Source organism: Panthera leo, chromosome E2, assembly GCF_018350215.1.
Source record: "Panthera leo isolate Ple1 chromosome E2, P.leo_Ple1_pat1.1, whole genome shotgun sequence".
In the NCBI taxonomy this organism is placed as follows: Eukaryota; Metazoa; Chordata; class Mammalia; order Carnivora; family Felidae; genus Panthera; species Panthera leo.
In genome coordinates, this window is record NC_056693.1 from 4,437,047 (window position 1) to 4,453,982 (window position 16,936).

General features: G+C 41.0%; 1 protein-coding gene across 10 annotated transcripts in view; it reads left to right on the forward strand.

Moving 5' to 3' along the window:
- Positions 1–1,692, forward strand: part of LOC122207961 (zinc finger protein 708-like) — a 78,773-nt gene extending 77,081 nt beyond the window's left edge. For all 10 annotated transcript variants that reach the window (XM_042918405.1, XM_042918409.1, XM_042918404.1 and 7 more), the window contains one exon: positions 1,321–1,692. The gene's annotated coding sequence lies outside the window, so the exon portion shown is untranslated. The remainder of the gene's footprint in view (positions 1–1,320) is intronic.
- The last annotated feature ends 15,244 nt before the right edge of the window (positions 1,693–16,936 follow it).

Genomic DNA, 16,936 nt, shown 5'->3' on the forward strand with positions numbered 1-16,936 from the left:
ACTCTAAAGCACCACATTATGGCCCCAAATAAAGGTATGTGCCCCCAGTCATAAGGGGGGAATGTTGTTTTGATACTTAACGTGAAGTAAGCATGTATGTATGACAATACGGGTTGAGTAGTAGATACCCATAAGTAGGGAAACATTCCAATGGGAGTGATATAGCCCCAGGTAAGAGCTAGAAAACAGGATGAAGAATTGGCATAAATTCTGGCTGTGGAGAGAAGACGCTTGAGTTACACAACTGACTCTCTGCATTTCAAAAAATAAAGCTTCTATTTTGTTTTATTTCCTAGTTATCTCTAGATCTCCAGTTCTGTTTTTCCTCATTTTTGTTTCCAGCTACATAGGCATCAAAAACATTTTCTGCCTGTGTTGGCGGCTAGAATGTCCTCACTGAAATCCTAAATGCGATCATAGAGATGTTTGGCCAGTGGGACACGGTATTTTTTTTTTTTTATTATTAAATTATTTTTTTAATGTTTATTCATCATTGAGAGAGACAGCGTGAGCAGGGGAGGAGTAGAGAGGGGGAAACAATCCAAAGCAGGCTCCAGGCTCCGAGCTGTCAGCACAGAGCCCGATGCGGGGCTCAAACTCACAAAGTGCAAGATCATGACCTAAGCCGAAGTCGGTTGCTCAACCATCTGAGCCACCCAGGTGCCCCCAGTGGGACACAGTATTAATTCAGACATTTAGCACTGGGATGTGGAATGAGAATATAAGTAAAACGTGACCATGGCACCATCTTTAGAGAGATATGACGTATGAAATGAATATGTGAGGAGCCCTTTCAATGTGGGAAGGGAACTGGAGGTGGCTCCCTTTTGTCACCAAAGTCATAGGCAGCTCTTGGTGGTGTCATCTAATGAGTAAATGTCACAGAGATGAGGATTTTGGAAATGGGGTGAGTTTCTGAGGATTAAGGAATTCATCTTTTATCTTCATGATTCAGTCGAATTGTGTGTTACTGAAGAACAGATTTTGTGTGGCGATTACTGTGATTGCCCAGACATAGATCAGTGACAGTGGATGGAGGAGGGGGTAATGAATGGTGCACAGGTGTGGGCCTAGCTGTAAAATGTCACATATAAGAGTAAATTTTGGCGATGAAGAAGCCTTCTGGACACTAATAGGATCAGCAAGTCATGGGCTGTGGTTGGTCTCATCAAAGCACTAATATCCCAGGTATATAAGCCCATTTATGGTTAGATCCACTCTACCTGGGTGACGTTTTAGGGAAGCTGATGCATTGCTGTGAGGGACCTTCCTGTCTTCAGTCAACCCATGATGAGTATAGTTCTGTGTTCTCTTTCCAAGGCACAGAATTGTTGAAGTTGGAGAATTAGTGGCAGTGAGCATTTTTGATTCAAACAGTCCAGCACAAGTGTTCACTGACTAACGAACGAATAAGAAAGATGCCGTCTATGTACACAACGGAATATTACCCAGCCATAAAAAGCAATGAAATCTTGACATTTGCACTGACCTGGATGGAGGTAGAGTATTGTATAAACGAAAAAATTCCGAGAACTACCATCTGATTTCACTCGTGTGTGATAAAGAAACAAGCAAACGGGGAAAAAAAGAAGCAAATCAAAAAATAGACTTAACTATATCGAAGAAACTGATGATTACCAGAATAGAGGTGGGTGGGTGGGGGCACGGGTTAAATAAGTGGTGGGAGTTACGGAGCGCACTTGTGTTGAGCACTGGGTGTTGTATGGAATTATACAATCACTGTTGTACACCTCAAACTAATATAGTGTATGTTAACTAACTGGAATTTAAATAAAACCTTTAAAAAATAGTTGCGTTTTTTGCAGATTTAAGCAAACATTTTCTCTTAACTGACTTGCAGGATTTTCACAAAACCTACCTTGTAAACAAATTGAAACATTTATCTTTTCTCCCTACGGGATTCCTCCAGAATTCAGAAATTCTCAGTGACTATTAGCAATAGTTCATTTGTTCTCATATAAATGCCTCATTTAATAACATTACTTGAAACTACAAGACTTAGTTTGAAAATACAGCTGAATCCTTGCCTCGTGAAACTTCCTTGACTAATTAAACTGACCTATTGTCAGGACTAAAGTACTAGATCGAGGGCATGAAAAATCTACCAGGTCAAGTTTTAATATGCGAACTACCATAGAAGTTGCAGATGGGGGAACTGAAGTGGTTTAGGACAACCTGCTCCGCCTGCCCCCACCCCTCCTCTCAGCCACAATATGCCACTTTGTCCCATTGATAATTTGAGGTGAAGGTACTTTGAACTTGTGGGCTCGAGAACTTTCCCCCTCCCTTAACCACACAGAAGAGTCTAAGTTCTATGGCTTTTCCCACAGTAAGAGTTATTAACCAAGATAAAGTTTATCTGAGTGACACATCTGTGAGGTAGGACAAACCTCTAGTTACCAAATATATACTCTTACCACCCTGTGAAGTGCATTCCTTTCCTAGGAAGCTCCAGGCGCCTACCCCCTTTTCCTTAGTTCTGGATGACATATGTGCCTCATCTTGCCTGACAGTCTTTGGAATTTCTACCTCTATGTGGATTCCGTGTATATACACCTATTAAATTTGATGGTCTGTTAACCTGTCTCATGTCAATTTGATTCTTAGTCCAGCTAGAAGGATCTTTGAGGCAACAAGAATCCTTGTTCTCCGACAGGATTTGACTTAAATGCCTCATTTCTTGGCATTCCATTTCAAGTAGAAAAACATGGTGGAGCAGTAGGAAGTACTTCTAGAGGAGTTGGTTTTTTGAGCTCAGTTTTTGCCACGATTTCAGAAGGTTCCTTATTTGTTTACTGCATTGATACTATCTTGTTAGTGGTTTTTTTTTTTTTTTTTTTGTTTTGTTTTTTTTAAACTTACAAGAAGCAGTCAATATATGTGTCCCACTCGATTTGTTTAGTTGATAGATGGGCTCTGGAGGTGGATGCATAAGTACACACATTAAGTATTTAAAGGGTCCTCATTCAGGCCACTTGAGCATTCAAATCATCCTTAGTATAACTCTTTAGATATTCCAAACATGTTCTCCATGTGTATTAAACACGAGTCCCACCAGATTGTTGGAAGGTCTCCAACAATTGTCTCCATCCTTTTCCCCATTTTAGTGATTTGATTCCTAGTGGGTTTAGGTGCTCAACACTACCTAAGGGGTTTTAGCTGTGAATGAATGTGCTAACTAGAGTGATGTTGCTGCTGCAAAAATTTGCTCCTGGAATTGGTTCATTATATTTTGTGTCTTGGTTTTCTCTGCACTTAGCCTGCCTAAATTCAAAGTGCTCAGCATGTTAAGTGGCTGATTCTTCTATGGTTCCCCTGAGAGAGTAACTAAATTATTTGTGACATGAATGGGAATCCCTGTGGGATGACTGCTGGGTGCTGTTGACTCTGTCCCTGTCTAATGAGAAGAGCTAATGTCCTTTGTCTTGGGATTCATTCAGAATCTCATCTACAGAATGCACCAAGCATTTACATTGGCAAGACTGAAGAATTTTAAATTTCTTTTTTTTTTTTTTAATGTTTATTTTAGAGAGAGAGAGTCAGAGCACAAGGGGGAAGGGGCAGAGAGAGAAGGAGACACAGAATCTAAAACAGGTTCCAGGCTCTGAGCCACCAACACAGGGCCCAATGTGGGGCTCGAACTCATGGACTGTGAGATCATGACCTGAGCCAATTTTGGATGCTTAACCAGCTGAGCCACCCAGGCACGCCAAGACTTTTAAATTTCTTTAAAAAGATTTTTTTTTAAACATTTATTTATTATTGAGAGACAGAGACAGAGCAGGATCATGGGAGGGGCAGAGAGAGGGGGAGACGGAATCTGAAGCAGGCTCCAGGCTCTGAGCTGTCAGCACAGAGCCCGACACAGGGCTTGAACTCATAAACTGTGAGATCATGACCTGAGCCGAAGTCAGTCGCCCAACCAACTGAGCCACCAGGCGCCCAAAGACTTTTAAATTTCTAAGAGGAAGAGTCATCTCTGCCACAGACCTGCAATCTGTTCTTTCCTGACTCTACATTGTATTGCGGCCATGCAGTATTACAAAGGAAAATGATCATCCTTTATTAGAGTCCTAACTGAACACCAGCCTATTGTGTAACATTCGGCTAATGGACTGCACATGGGGAGTTAGATCAGAAACAGTCCCCATTGCCAGTCAAGAAACAACACAAGCACAGACCCAGAACCACAAAGCCTCTTAGATTCTGAAACCAGAAGAGTACAAGTCCTCACCAAAATGAGTTTATGATGAAACTCTAATAAAAAATGTCTGGTGTCATCACATACTAACTGTTTATCAAAAGAGGTTTTTCCAGTCCGATGCCTTATTTCTCTCACTGGACAATGAAAGCACCATAGTCAAGTTATTTCGCATCTTCCTTCTTGGTCTCCTTAAAACTAAATTTTTGGTGCATAGTCCGTTTAAATCTTTTTTTTGTTTTGTTTTGTTTTGTGACAGTTTAATTATAAATTTTATCTTGTACTTGTAAAATAGAACAATTCCTTCTGGCTTAAAGTTTTGCTTAGGTACATATTTGTAGGTTGAGGCCAAACAGACACAATTTTGGGAAGGTGACCTTTCTGGTGTGTCTATTTCAGAACAAATGCAAAAGGGTTACAAATTAATATTTGAGTCCTAAAAAACCCCTTCCTTTATAAACGCATTACATTTGCTCCTCCATATAATGGGATATAGCAAACTAAAAATTTGTATATATATATATATATATATACATATATATATATAGTATGTCAGCATTTCCTAGTAACTTCTCTTGAATCTATTTTTGTTTTTAGAATTATTTTTAGTTGAAAAAAATTTTTAATGTTTATTTTTGAGAGAGAGAGCACTAACAGGGGAGGGGCAGAGAGAGAGGGAGACACAGAATCTGAAGCGGGCTCCAGGCTCTGGGCTGTCAGCACAGAGCCTGATGCAGGGCTTGAATCCACAAACCGCAAGATCATGACCTGAGCTGAAGTTGGACGCTTAACTGACTGAACCACACAGGCACCCCATTATTTTTAGTTTTTTAAGTTTTTTAATATTTATTTTTAGAGGGGGGAGGAAGGGGCTGAGAGAATCTGATGTAGGGCTCAATCTCACAGCACCCTGAGATCATGACCTGAGCCAAAATCGAGTCACTTAACCAACCGAACCACCCAGGTGCCCTATTTTTAAGATTGAATGTTGTACAGCTTGGGCAGTTATATTCCTCAGGCCAATACCATCTAGACTATATAAATGTATAAAATAAAATTTAAAATTCATTATTCTTCTATATTCAAGACTAAAGCACATAAATGATAGTGTAGGGCTCAGAGGTGAAATATATTTCTCTTCAGTATTTGAGAAAATACGAAATCCTTTCAACAAAATCCAAGAGACATAATAATCCTAGCTGGTGACATTAAGGATAAAGGACCTCATTCACTCCTTCATGCAGTGATTTATTGGTCCCAACTGATTTCCAAATTGGATCACTGTAGTGAGTTATCTATGCTGGAAACTCTGAAAGTCAGCTCTGGGATCCATATTTGTTTTGTGTTCTGCTCTATCAGCAAGAACGATAAATTTGATGGTATGATATTGGACGTGTCAGGAGCTTTAGTGACCGAGCAAAATGACGTCTCACTTTACTGTGACCTGTTTTCACTATGTGTACTTTATGTATCTAATAATTATTTCCCTACAAATTAAGTTCTTGTTTCTTCATCTGTATTGTTATATATTTAATTTTTTATTGCTGTGCAAATCAAATTGTGTAATAAGAAAATCTCTCTGGATTTAAGCAGGTTTGAAATGTTATGTTACAAAAAAAATTTACAGTTAGCATTCAGCCTTCCATTGCACTTCATTGCCTTACTATTAGGATAAGTTAAGTTCGAACACTTCTATTGTCCCCCAGCTCATCACAAATAATAGAAATGGTATGATTTTGTGGCCTAAAGTGAAAGTGGAAAAAAAAGGAATAGAAAAATGATAGCAGATCTCTTAAAAAAAAAAAAAAAAGCGCCATAGATCAACCAGATCTGCTCAGTGGTGAGTGTCTCAAAACTCTTCCCAGAACAAGTTTCTAGGAAATTCCTGGATGGTGTGAGAAATAAGCCCGTCAACCCAATCAAAGGAGGGATAAGGAGACTCAGATCACAGTGAAGAAAGGCTTCACTCAATGTTCTTGCAAGAGTGGTTTCTGCGGGATAGGCACACAGGGCATAGTCACAGCAGACAGTTTATCTCCTAGCATGCAAGTCCCTCCCCTGATTCTTCATTGGCTGAGCACTACAGGTAAGTCCCTCCCCTGGTTCCTCATTGGCTGAGCATTACAGAGGTTACAGCCTTACCCAAAGTTGCTTGTGCCCAGGTAGGGCAAACAGTAGTCTGACTCAAAAAAGGGTGCATTCTCTGAGGTGACACAGGGACTTTCAGTCCCTCCTCCCTCTGTTCTTTGGCTCATGCTTATTGCAAAACCCGCAAAAATAAGACCACTAAATGGAGAGGGGAAGAAGAACAAGGAAGTGAAGTGTCTAAGCGTTTGGGACTCCAATGTGGGGGGAGGGGGGAGTCTGTACATATTTCCAATAGGTTGTAAACCTATTATTAATTAGACTGCACAGCTTTTACTTGGTATTTCTGAAAATGATTCATCTCCCTTCTCACAATGGGACCTTGAGATGCCCCCACTAGCAGGGGCCAATGGATCATGGGCAGAACATCCACATGGGACTGGGTTCCCTTTATGCTCACCAAAATAGTAACCAAAGCAAACGAGTTTGTCCACCATGTGCAGCAAGCCATAAAATCATACACTGGCCTTTTGCAGTGAACCAATTTAAGCTGTTTATTTGTGTGGACCCACCCAGGAGAAGGAGGGGATAATGCTCAAAAGTCTTGAACTCCCCAGTGGCTTGCAAGTGAAGGCTTTTAAGGGGAAAATTGAGTTCAACAGTCCTCTGATGAGACAGAGCATGGGCTAGATTCAGGCCCCCTTAACATTGACCGTGAAATCCAGCATTGTTTGACTCCCTCCATTAGGGAAAAAAACAAAAACAAACAAACAAAACTCTGCATCTTGAGTAGTTTATGTTGCAGGACTTCAGAGGGAGGATGCTTACTATGAACACTGGCAAAGACTGGTCCAAACCAGGGTGCGCCAAGATGGACTCTCCCTGACCTCTACACTTTTCTTTGTGCTGTGTCCCTTCTTCTCAAGCACAAGACGCAATGAAACCTTGCCTGAAACTTCAATTTGGTTTATGATCAGTTTCTCTTGCTTAGAGAGCCCAAGGGCATAGTTTGGTTCATTGGTACTGAAAAGGTGGATGCCATCGATTGGAGACCCCTGAGGCCATGTTAGGAGATGTTACTTGATAACTTCTGCTGCCACTTTACCTGATATCATAGAGGTGTATTCCATCTCAAAAAACTGTGAATCAGAAAAGTGTCTTTTTTCTTTATGTTAAAGGTTTTATTGGATGCATCTAGTAGTTATATCTGCAAGGTAGTGCTGATTAATCCCTTGTAAACTAGTGGGGTTACATTCCTATCTCTTGAGTCGAGACTACATGTTCCTTGGCTGGTACATCTGTGCCTGGGGGCAGTATGACCTGTGCATTCTTTCATCTGAACTGACAAGATCAATGCTGGTGGCTTCATTCGACCAATTGTGTGTTGATACTCTCAGGGAGTGTGAATTTATTTCCGCTTTCAGGTCCTTCTACCTGGACAGAGAATCCAACTGAAATGAGACAGATCAACAGGAGAAGATCAAATTAAATTTCATAAGTATAAGGAACCCTCACAGACACAGAAATCCCAAAGACAATCAGGCAAAATGGGGTATATATGTCGTCCTGAACTAAGAAGGAGGGTCTGGGACTTCGCGGTGGAGAAATGCCCTTCACAGGGCGATAATAAAAGCAGATGTTTGGTAATTAGATGTTTGCCCTTTCACACAGTCATTCAGATAAAATTTGTCTCTGGTGATAATACTTATTCTTTGAAAGATCCCCGATTTAGATTCTTCTACATAGTAAAGGGAGAGGATAAAAAGGTTTTCTTGGGCCCACAGGGTGTCAGTTGCCTTTATGCCCCCAAAAATTTTCATGCCAAAATGTCCCATGTTGGGGCAGCTTGCCCCTGGCCCCTACAGAACATTACTTTAAGGTAGTCTCTGTATATAGATGTGTGTGCCATGTTAGATAAACTCTAGACCAGATAATCTTGGTTAAAACCTAGTTTCTTCCATTTATTGGTTGTTTGGTAAAATACTGCTGTAAAGGAGAAAAAGTATTATGTTTGGTCTCAAATTATTTTGGTGGGGTTTTTTTTTTATTTTTTTTGCATTAACTTATAAAAATTGTTACACTACTAATGTAGTAATAGTAAATGTTCAAAAAGGATTGTAGCTTCCATTTTTCATATTCTAGTAGAACCCATAATTGCCATAAAAATCATTCCATTCAAGGGGCTCCTGGGTGGCTTATTCAGTTGAGCTTCCAACTTTGACTCAGGTCATGATCTCACGGTTCGTGAGTTCGAGCCCCACGTCTGACTCTGTGCTAACAGTGTTGAACCTGCTTGGGATTCTGTTTCCTTCTCCTTCTCCTTCCTTGTCTCTTCCTCTTAAGTAGGCACAATGCCCAACATGGGGCTTGAACCCACAACCCTGAGATTAAGAGTTGCATGCTCTTGGGGGTGCCTGGGCGGCTCAGTCAGTTAAGCGTCTGACTTCAGCTCAGGTCATGATCTCATGGCTTGTGAGTTTGAGCCCCGCGTCAGGCTCTGTGCTGAGAGCTTGGAGCCTGGAGCCTGCTTCAGATTCTGTCTCTCTCTCTCTCTCTCTCTGACTCTCCCCTGCTCACATTCTGTCTCTCTCTCTCAAAAGGGATGTCTGCCTCAGATTCTGTGTCTCTCTGTCTCTCTGACATTCTCCTGCTTGTGTTCTCTTTCTCTCAAAAATAAATAAATGTTAAAAAAACATCATTCCATTCAAACTCATCAAATAACAATGTTTTGGGGAAATTATTTTCTAGAATTCTGTAATAGCCTCTCTTCTCTAATGAGGACAATATTGGATTGAAAATTAAAGAATCTGTAACAAAACTCACATTCCTTTTTTTTTTCCAAAAAATTTTAATGTTTATTCATTTTTTTGAGAGACAGAGAGACAGAGTGCAAGCAGGGGAGGGGCAGAGAGAGAGGGAGACACAGAATCCGAAGCAGGCTCCAGGCTCTGAGCTGCCAGCACAGAACCCAATGCGGGGCTTGAACTCACGGGCTGTGAGATCATTATCTGAGCCAAAGTCAGATGCCCAACGTACTGAGCCACCCAGGTGCCCCTGTTACTTCTATTTAAATAAAAAAAAAAAAGTTTATTTATTTTGAGAGAGAAAGAGAGAGCAGGTAAGCATGAGCAGGGAACAGACAGAGAGAGAGAATCCCAAGCAGGATCCATACTGTCAGCATAGAGCCTGACACAGGACTCTATCCCAGGAACCATGAGATCATGACCTGAGCTGAAATCAAGAGTCAGATACTTAAATGACCCATCCACCGATGTGCCCCTGTTGTTGCTTGTAAAGGATGAATTACAGCCTTGGCATTCTGTGTAAAAGTGGGAGTGTCTCTAATAACATATTCTATAGTGTCATTTAATGCTTATAAAATTTTTATTAGAGCATTTTATGATTCAGTGAAAAGAATTTTCTGAGCAATTTATGGCATATAACATGCTACTGTTTCAAATGCTTGCTTTTCTTGAGTGCCCACTCAGTTTAAAAATTATGGTTAGGGGCGCCTGGGTGGCTCAGTCGGTTAAGCCTTCAACTGCAGCTCAGGTCATGATCTTGCTGTTTGTGAATTTGAGCCCCACGTCAGGCTCTGTGCTGACAGCTTAGAGCCTGGAGCCTGCTAAGGATCCTGTGTCTCCCTCTCTCTCTCTGCCCCTCCCCTGTTCACGCTCTGTGTCTGTCTGTCTGTCTCTCTCTCTCAAAAACAGACATTAAGAAAAATCTTAAACTTATGGTATCTAGAAGGATCCTTTTATAAAATTACGGTATCTAGAAGGATCCTTTGTATGCTTTATTCAGAATTTTTTCAGTTAACATTTTACTTAATCTTGTTTTGCAATCCAATAACAAAGCTTTCTATTTTTTAAAGTTTATTTTGAGAGAGAGAGAGAGAGAGAGAGAGAGAGAGAGAGAGAGAGAGCATACGCATGCCCATGAGCAGACGAGGGGCACAGAGAGAGGGAGAGCATGAATCCCAAACACTGTCAGCATAACCCACACTGTCAGCATGGAGCCCCCCCACAGGGCTCAATCCCAGGAACTGTGAGATCATGACCTGAGCTGAAACCAAGGGTCAGATGCTGAACTGAGTCAACCACCCAGGCACCCCAGAGCTTCCTTTTTAATGATAGTTGCCACATCATTAATTAATTGTGCTTTTGTTTTTTATCTATGTTTTGTAATCTTGAATAACAATTTTCATTGCAGTTGAGGACAGTGTAGGGTTTAATTCAAATAGCAATCAACCATATGTCACTTGCCAATAAAATTATGTGTACATTTATTTGTGTAAATATTACCCATATGTTGTTGTTTCATGACTTACCTTGTTTGTTTGTTTGTTTGTTTGTTTGTTTTTTGGTTAGTTGTTGGTGGTTGTTTTATCCTGTTTTATCCCTGGTGAGTTGTCACAGTAGAATTAATGTCGTCATCTATTTGGGAATGAATTCATATTCTCTATGGGAGAGAAACACCGTTTTGAATCGAACGTCATTTTGTTAAACTTATATCTCTGTATCAATTTTAGGTGTCATAAATTATTATTAATTGTGGTCCAAAATATATGCCATGAAATTTACCATTTTAACAGTTTTTAACTGAAGTATTAAGTGTATTTACATTATTGCAAAACCCACCGCTTGAATTTTCTCATCTTGCAAAACTGAAACTCCATCTCTGTTAAAGCAGCCACTTCCACATTTGTCTCTAAGCGCTTGCTTGCCCTTCCTCCCTTCCTTCCCTCCTTCCTTCCTTCTCTCTCTCCCTACCTCCCTCCTTTTCCTTCCTTCCTCCCTTCCATCCTTCCTTCCTTCCCTCCTTCCTTCTCTTTCTCTCTCCCTCCCTCCCTTTCCTTCCTTCCTTCCCTCCTTCCTTCCTTCTTTCTCTCTCCCTCCCTCCCCTTCCTTCCTTCCTTCCTTCCTTCCTTCCTTCCCTCCTTCCTTCCTTCTTTCTCTCCCTACCTCCCTCCTTTTCCTTCCTTCTTCCCTTCCATTCTTCCTTCCTTCCCTCCTTCCTTCTCTTTCTCTCTCCCACCCTCCCTTTCCTTCCTTCCCTCCTTCCTTCCTTCTTTCTCTCTCCCTCCTTCCCTTTCCTTCCTTCCCTCCTTCCTTCCTTCTTTCTCTCTCCCTCCCTTTCCTTCCTTCCTTCCTTCCTTCCTTCCTTCCTTCCTTCCTTCCTTCCTTCTTCCCTTTCCTTCCTTCCCTCCTTCCTTCCTTCTTTCTCTCTCCCTCCTTCCCTTTCCTTCCTTCCTTCCTTCCTTCCTTCCTTCCTTCCTTCCTTCCTTCCTTCTTTCCTTCCTTCCTTCCTTCCTTCCTTCCTTCCTTCCTTCCTTCCTCCCGTCTTCATGAGGTTCAAGACATTAATTTAGCCACTTAAATGAAATCATAGTGTATCTCTCTTTGTGACTCATAGATTTCACTTAATATAATATCATCACTTTGTAACCATGTTGTATAAAACGACAAGATGTGTTTCTTTTTTCAAAGCTGAATATGATACTGGTGCATTTAAATGCTATATTTTCTTTATCCACTCATGAACATTTCTGTTGCTTGCATTTATTATTAGCTTTTCTGAATAATGCTGCTGCCCATCTGCTTGTGCAAATATCTCTTGCGGATCCTATTCTGAATTCTTTTGATTATATACTCTCAAGTGGGATGGCTGGATCACGCGATCACATGATTTCAAAAGTTGTGAGGAAACTCCAGTCTGTTTTCCATGGTGGTCGCACCATTTGCATTCCCTCTAGCGGAGCATAGGGTTCCAATTTCTCCTCTTCCTTTCCAACACATGTAGCTTTTTTGTTCTTGTTTAATAGTGGGGGTGAACAAGTATGAAGTGACAACTCACTGTTTGATTTGTATTTCTCTAATGAATAGGAATTTTGAGCATCTTTCCTGTGCTTGTCCATTTGTGTACCTTCCTTGGATTATGTCCATTCAATCCTTTGTCCAGTTTTGAATCATGCTAGTTGCTTTGTGTTTGTTGTTGCAAGAGTTCTTTATATATTCTAGATGTTAATTCATTATGCTCTGGAGGCTCTGCAAAAAATTTCCTTCTATTTCTCAGGTTGTCTTTTCACTCCACTGTTTCCTTAGAATTACTTTCTCTGGTTTCCATATGTGTGAATATATTGCATTTCATTTCCTTAGTCTCAAGGTATTTACTGGTTATTATTTTTTTTAAATTTCATTTTGACCCATTGATTGTTTCAGAGTGCGTTGTTCAATTTCCAAGTATTTGTGGAATTTCCAATTTTCCACCTGCTATTCACTCTTAGTTTCTTTATGTGGTGGTCAAAGAAGATACTGGTATGATTTCATCATCTTAAATTTGTTAACTTGTTTTGGGGGCACTTGGGTGGCTCAGTTGGTTAAGCATCTGACTCTCAATCTCAGCTCAGGTCTTGATATCAGGGTTGTGAGTTCAAGCCTCTACTTAAAAAAAAAAAAAAAAATTCAAGAAGGCCTAAGTAAATTTGTTAACTTGTTTTGAAGGCAAACAGATTGTCTCTACTACAGGATGTTCCGTGTGTGATTGAGAAGATTGTGTATTCTGCTCTTGCCTGGTGGAGTGATCTGTGTTACGTCCATTATATGTAATTGGTCTATAACATTGTTCAAGTACTCTCCTTCTTGGACTTGAATGTGGTCCTTCTATCCAGTTAAATCGAGGTATTACCCTCTGCTACTGTGCTGATGCTGTGTATTTCTTGCTTCACTTCTGTCTTTTGGGTTTCATATATATGGGATCTCTGGTGTTAGGTACACACATAATTGTTCTAGTACCTGGGTAATTTCATTCTTTTATCTACATATAATGTCGTTTTTCTGTTCTGACACTCTATGAACTTAATGTATTATTTGTCTGATATAAGTGTGGCCACCCATGCCCTCTTTTGGTTTCCATTTGCCTGAATTGTCCTTTAAAAAAATTTTTTTTTTACATTTATTCATTTTTAAGAGACAGAGACAGAGCACGAGTGGGAGAGGGGCAGAGAGAGAGGGAGACACAGAATCCGAAGCAGGCTCCAGGCTCTGAGCTGTCAGCACAGAGCCCGATGCAGGGCTCAAACTCATGAACCATGATTTCGTGAGCTGAGCCAAAGTCGGAAGCTTAACCGACTGAGCCACCCAGGCGCCCCTGTTTATTTGTTTTTAATGGAAGGTGGTAAAGCATCCCTGTGGGTTCTGTCTGGAGCTTTCTGCTAGTCCTTAAAAAATCCTGAATTCTAGTTTTCTCCAGTATCTAGCTACAACTCCCCAAATTAACGTCTTGAACTTTTTCCTTTTTGCCTTGGAATCATGAGAACTAAAACTTCTTTTTTTGAAGCTCTGCAAGCTGAAGCTGAGGAAAAATTACCACAACAGGTTACCTATGGGGAAGCTGCTCGCTGTATGAACCGCTCAGAAAGTTCATCACAACACCTGATACTATCATGAGAGACATTCTAAAATTTTTCAATGTTTATTCATTATTTTTGAGAGAGAGAGAGAGAGAGAGAGAGAGCGAGCAGGGGAGAGGCAGAGAGAGAGGGAGACACAGAATCTGAAGTAGGCTCCAGGCTCTGAGCTGTCAGCACAGAGCCTGACACTGTGAGATCATGACCTCAGCCGAAGTCAGATGCTTAACCAACTAAGCCCCCCAGGCGCCCCAGAAATATGCTTTTACCTCCTTTTGCTTGCATCTTATGTGTGTCCTTAGATTTAATGTGACTCTTTTATAGCGAGGAGGATGTTGGATCTGTGTTTTACTCACTCAGCCAATTTATGCCTTTTAATGCGGGGATGGGGGAGTTTAATCTACGTACAAAATAATTCCTGAAAGGGAAGGACCATGGCTGCTGTTTTCTCATAGATTTCTGTACTTCTTGTAGCTATTATATCCCACCTTTCTTTTCTTCCTGTGTTCCATTATGTCTCTTTGATGTTTGTAATGACATAACTTGATAGCATTCTCATTTCCTTTTTATGTCTTCTACAGTTTTTTTTTTTTTTTTTTTTTTGGTTACCATGGGGATTACTTAAAACCTCTCAAAGCTGTAAGAAACCATTTTAACCAGATATTGGCAGTAGCATACAAAACTCTACTACTTGGCGTGCCTGGGTGGCTCAGTCGGTTAAGCATCTGACTTCAGCTCAGGTCATGATCTCGTGGCTCATGAGTTCAAGCCCCACGTCCTGCTCTGTGCTGACAGCTCAGAGCCTGGAGCCTGCTTTGAATTCTGTGTCTCCCTCTCTTTCTGTCCGTTCCCTGCTAGCACTCTGTCTCTCTCTTAATAAGGAATAAACATTAAAGAAAACAAAAACCCTGCTACTTATCCTGTCCATCCCTGCACCCACTTTATGTCACCAATAACCCCAATTCTCTCTTTTATGTGGTGTAGTCTATAATTTCGATGCATCATTTTATACTTTCATTTTATTTTTAAAATTTTTGTCATATAAAAAGAAGCAATTTTTGCTCCCTCAATAAAACATTCTAGGTTTCTATCTTTGTGTAAACATTTGCCAGAGAGCTTTATCGTATCATGTGGTTTAGTTACTGTTTGGAGTCAATGCATTTTAACCAGAAAGACTTCCTTTAATGTTTCTTGTAGGGCAGGTCTAGCGGTTTTTACCTGGGGAATTCTTCATTTCTCTATTTTTGAAGGACAGTTGTGCCAGTCGCACCACCTTTGGTTGATAGTTTCTGATCTTTCAGTACTTAATATATTATCTCATGTACTTCTTCATGTAAGTCCTGCTGAGAGACCATTCATATTCTTAGAGGAGCTCTGTTGCACAAGATAAGTTGCTTTTCTCATGCTGTTGCAAAATTCTCTTTTCACTTGTGATTTTTTTAATTAAAAATTTAACACAAAGTTTTTAAACGATTTTATTTATTTTTGAGAGACATAGCGCGAGCACGGGAGGGGGAGAGAGAGACAGAGACACAGAATCTGAAGAGGCTCCAGGCTCTGAGCTGTCAGCACAGAGCCCGACGTGGGGCTCAAACCCACCAACCGTGAGATCATGACTTGAGCTGGAGTCGGAGGCTTAACTGACTGAGCCACCCAGGCGCCTCATGTAATTTTTTTTTTTAATGTTTGTTTATTTTTTGAGAGAACTCAAGTGGGGAAGGGGCGAAGAGAGGGGGACAGAGGATCTGAAGTGGACTCTGCTCTGGAAGCAGACAGTGCACTGCGGGGTTTGAACTCACTAACCACAAGACCATAACCTGAGCTGAAGTTAGACACTCAACCGACTGAGCCATCCAGGTGCCCCTCACTTGCAATTTTTGATGTTAATTATAATGTGCCACTGTGCCCATGTCTTGACATCTATCCTACTTAAAATGCACTGAGCTTCTTGGATATGTGTCTTTCTTTCCACAGTTGTGAGAAGGATAAGCCAGTAGTTCTTTATGTAAGTTCTCTGCCCCCTTTCACTCTCCTCACCTTAGGGGGTCCCCTTAACATATATATTCGTCCACTTTTGGTGTCCCATAAGTCCCTTAGACTCTGTCCTTTTTCACATGTACTTTGCTCCCCTCAACGTATGATTTGGGGCGTCTGGGTGGCTCAGTCAGTTGGGCCTCCGACTTCGGCTCCGGTCATGATCTCACAGCTCGTGGGTTCGAGCCCCGCTTCGGGCTCTGTCATGACAGCTGGGAACCTGGAGCCTGCTTCAGATTCTGTGTCTCCCTCTCTCTCTCTGCTCCTCCCCTGCTCACATACTGTCTCTCTCTCTCTCTCTCTCAAAAAATAAATAAACATTAAAAAAAAAACCAAAAAAACAAGGGGTCTTTAAGTTGTTTAATTCTTTCTTCTGTTTGATCGAGTCTGCCGACCCTTTAGTGTACTTTTAAATTCAGTTATCGTACTTTCAAGCTCCCAATTTCTGTTTGGTTGTTTTTTTATACTTACTTTCTGTCTCTTTGGATTCTCATTTTGGTCATGCATAATTTACCAGATATCATTTTAGTTACCTGTCTGCTTTCTCCTCTTCCTTCGTGAGCACCTTTATGATAGTTATTTTGAATCCTTTCTCAGGTAATTAATAGTTCTTTGTTAATTTAGAGCCAGTTTTGAAGTTTTATTTTGTTCCTTTGATTGGACCGCGTTCTTCTGTTTCCGTGTATGCCTTGGGATCTTTTGCTGAAGTTTGGGAATTTAAAAACCAGCCTCTGGTCCCAGGATATATGTACTTGCTTTCTATGGAGAACAGAAATAACAGCCACCTGTGTAGTAAATCTGGGGCCTGTCAAACATATGCTGGGATGTGTAATGTCTGGGTGTAATTAAAGAAGTGTTTGTTGTTTCTTGTTCGGTGCACAGCATGCATCCCTCTCCTGACGTTGCTCAGCTCTGCAGTCTCGCTGGTGTTTGAACGAGTACTTACCTGTTCTGAGGGTGGACAATACAATGCATCAAGAGGGTGTTCCCATTCCCTCAGCCCTCCACGTCATGCATGAGACGGGCAGCCACCATGAAGCCAGATTATTGCCCACACACATCACTTATATCTTCCTCTCCTGAGCAGAGTTGAGAGTTTTCTCATGGTCTTGTCAGAGAGTGCCAGGGAGAGAGAGCAGCTTTGGTGAGCAAGGGTAACAGATTTTCCTTCTTTTTTCAAACTGGTG